The sequence below is a fragment of the Carya illinoinensis genome, chromosome 6 (genome assembly GCF_018687715.1).
Source record: "Carya illinoinensis cultivar Pawnee chromosome 6, C.illinoinensisPawnee_v1, whole genome shotgun sequence".
Taxonomy (NCBI): domain Eukaryota; kingdom Viridiplantae; phylum Streptophyta; class Magnoliopsida; order Fagales; family Juglandaceae; genus Carya; species Carya illinoinensis.
In genome coordinates, this window is record NC_056757.1 from 21,998,027 (window position 1) to 22,001,707 (window position 3,681).

General features: G+C 36.2%; 1 non-coding gene across 1 annotated transcript; it reads right to left on the minus strand.

Annotated features, from left to right (window-relative positions):
• Positions 1–393: 393 nt before the first annotated feature.
• On the minus strand, positions 394–501 carry LOC122314537. The gene has a single exon (XR_006243758.1). It is a non-coding gene; the product is annotated as a small nucleolar RNA R71 (small nucleolar RNA).
• Between the last annotated feature and the right edge of the window lie 3,180 nt (positions 502–3,681).

Here is a 3,681-nt window from a genome sequence, read left to right on the forward strand (position 1 = left end):
TAATTCTGAGAAAATGAGTGAATACGAATATCAACCTACTAGGACCCTTCAGGATTACCTCCACCCTACACGCATAGCCACATCATCATACATCATGTTTCCAGCTAATATTCGCCAATTGGATTTTAAAACGAGGATGATATAGTTACTCCCTACTTTTCATGGCTTGGAAAATGAAAATCCATATGTGCACATTAGGGAGTTTGAGGAAGTAGTTGCGACTTTTCATAGTCAAAATGCAACTGATGACATTGTGAGACTTAAGTTCTTTCCTTTCTCTTTGAAGGATAGAGCTAAGAGTTGGCTATACTCATTGAGACCACAATCTATTGGGTCATGGTATGAGATGACTCAGGTCTTCTTTAATAAATACTTTCCCTAACATAAGACCAATGCTTTAAAAAGGCAAATCTCCACCTTTGTACAAAAGGATAGTGAGACTTTGTATCAGTCTTGGGAGAGATTTAAGGAGCTATTGAATATGTGTCCTCACCATGGGTATGAGAATTGGCGCTTAGTGAGCTATTTTTATGAGGGACTTACACCTAGAGAGTGTCAATTTGAGGAGATGATGTGTAATGGTGAGTTCTTATAGAAAGATCCTGATGAGGCCATAGAATACCTCAATGAGCTTGCTGAAAAAGCTCACACTTGGACTAGACCTAATGCTACTGAGAGCACAAATAGGTCACAATCTGCAGGAAACCTAAATAATGGTGGAATTTACCATCTCAGAGAAAAGGATAACCTAAAGGCTATGAGATGCTCACTAGGGAGCTAGAGGTGTTGAAGAATAAAGACTTAAAGCCAACACACATGGCTAATCATGCAGAGTCTTTTGGACCATGTTTTGTGTGTGGCGGGGTAGATCACCTTACCCAAGAGTGTCCTACATTTGATGAGATGAGAGAGATGTATGAGGAACAATGTAATGCCTTAGATATGTACATAAAGCTTGTTGCACCTTTCTCTAATACCTACAATCCTGAGTGGCGTAATCACCCCAATTTTAACTAGAAGTCTGAAAATCAGCCGCCTGCACAACCCCCTAAATCATATCCTGCACCATATCATGCACCTTCATCTTCTAGGAGTCCTTTAGAAGACACTTTGAATGCTTTTATTGAGGCACAAGGTAAGACTAACCAAAAGTTTGAATCTTTGATTATGCAGGTTGTTGAAGAAAATAAGGAGATAAAGAGCCAAGTGTCCAAATTGATGAGCTCCTTGAGTATGAATGAGCGAGGTAAGTTTCCTTCTCAAGCTCAATCCGTACCCCATGGTCAACACATGGCACAAGAGAATTTGAAGGATGCTAATGCCATTGTGAAATGAAGTTGTAAGTCATTACACATCCCAACAACGAACAAATCAGAGGATGTGGAAGAGGAGCAAAGCAATGATAGCACCGAGTTCCCTAAGGATGCCAAGGTAATCAAGAGTCCCGTTAAGGTACCATTTCCTCAAGATTTAAAATCTGGTATGCGAACTTTGGATCCTAGTAATGAAATCTTGGAGAACCTCAAGCAGATAAAGATTAATCATTCTCTTTTGCATGTTATTAAACAAGTTTCCACTTATGCAAAAGTTCTTAAAGATTTGTGTACAGTTAAGAGGAAGCAACATGTTAAGAAGACAGCATTTCTAACAGAACAAGTTAGTGCTCTAATTGAACAGCGAATTCCTCCTAAGTACAAGGATCCTGGTTGTCCAACCATTGCATGTAATATTAGAAATCATGAGTTTGGGAAAGCCTTGCTAGATCTAAGAGCTAGTGTTAATTTGATGCTTTATTCCATTTATTTGCTGCTTGGTTTGGGTGAAATTAAGCCTACTTCTGTTGTACTTCAGTTGGCTGATCGTTCAGTTAAGAAACCAAAAGGGATAGTTTAGGATGTTTTGATCCAAATTGACAAGTTTTATTATCCTGTTGATTTCTTAATTTTGGACACTCAATCAGTTGTTGAGTCTACCTCTAAGGTTCCTCTCATATTAGGTAGACCTTTCTTTGCTACGGCTAATGCACTTATAAATGGCAGGGATGGGTTGATGAAGCTATCTTTTGGAAACATGATCGTGGAGGTCAACATTTTCCATATTGAGAAACAACCAACAGATGATGAGTGCCACCAAACATACATGATTGATGCACTCATAGACAAGGGAGTTCACAAAACTCATGATTTTGATCTCCTTGAATATTCCCTTATGAATTCTGAGTTTGATACATCTGTTAGTGATTCATCTGATGTTATTGATATTTGTGCTATTTTTGATGAAACTCAGGATTATGGCACACAGGCTTGGCAACAGAAATTTGAGGAGTTGCCTAAGAAATGTGGAAAACAGATTCATATAAGTATGAAAGCACCAAGAGTTAAATTGAAACATTTGCCTAAGTCTAAAGTCTATAAGGTTAAAATGAAAACATTTCATGATAAAAATATTCTTAGGAAGAGATTTAAACCTATGACCGAATATACTTATATGATTTTGGATTTCACAAGCACCAAGGAAAACTTCGGTTTAGGTGGACTGACCCCTTTATAGTAAAGAATGCTTTTGTAAATGGGCAGTAGAAATAGAGGATCCTAGGGATGGTCGAATCTTTAAAGTAAATGGTCAACGTCTTAAAGTATTAATTGATAGGTAAGTTCTGAAAGTGGAATACATTCTACTTGTGGATCCAGTCTATCAACCTTAACCACACCACCTAGGTATGTTTTTCTTTATTTATTTTGTTTTGCTTTGTTTTATTTTTGTTTTCTCTTATTTTCTTTCTTTTCCTTTTTGTTTGCTGTTGTTTTCTTTATTTTTGATTGCAGGATAATTTCATTTCATCATTTTAGGTGACCATCTTTGGTGCTGAGCAAGCTACCATCGCCACTCATCATGTGTATTCTACCATTTTCAGTTACTCCCCATTCAATTTTGATTCTTAAACATTGAGGACAATGTTTCATTTAAGTTAGGGGTGGTGGTGCAAATTTAGTATTTAAAATGCTTGTTGGAACTCTATGGCATATTTTCATGTCCCAATTTTTTTTAATTTGCATCACACGTGTATCATTTTCACATGTGTACTCATTCTCTTTCATAGCCATCTTCGTGAATTCACCAAACCCACCATAATTATTTTTGCTAAAGCATTCACAGAACCCTTAATGCACTTATCCAAGTTTTGTGGTAAGATGGTGGTTTGACACATGTAGCTAGAGAACTTTTTTGCTTAAGTATTCATGTGAGTTTGGAGAGAATTGAGAGCATACAAATGTAGTAAATTGTGAAAAGCGTTTATTGATCTGTTGAATTGAGCACTTATTTTGAGAATATCATTACATGGTTTGTGGTACGATGGTGGATATACTTGGGATATGATGAAGGTCAACTTAGGATTAACGTTTGAGCCTTTCAAGCTATCCTTTTCCATCATAAACCCTTAGTAGCCAATTTTGAACCAATAAACACATGTAGCCTTTTTTTTTTTTTCATATGCCCATATCATCCATGCCTCTTCACATTGGAGTATAATCTATACACTTAATTTCTTTCCCTTTTTACTTCCAAATGTATACTAGGTGTGGAATTTGCATTCTCTTTCTTTTATTTTATCATTTTCAATTAAAAAAGAAGAAGAAGAAGGCGAAAAAAATAAAAATAAAATAAAATAAAATAAAATAA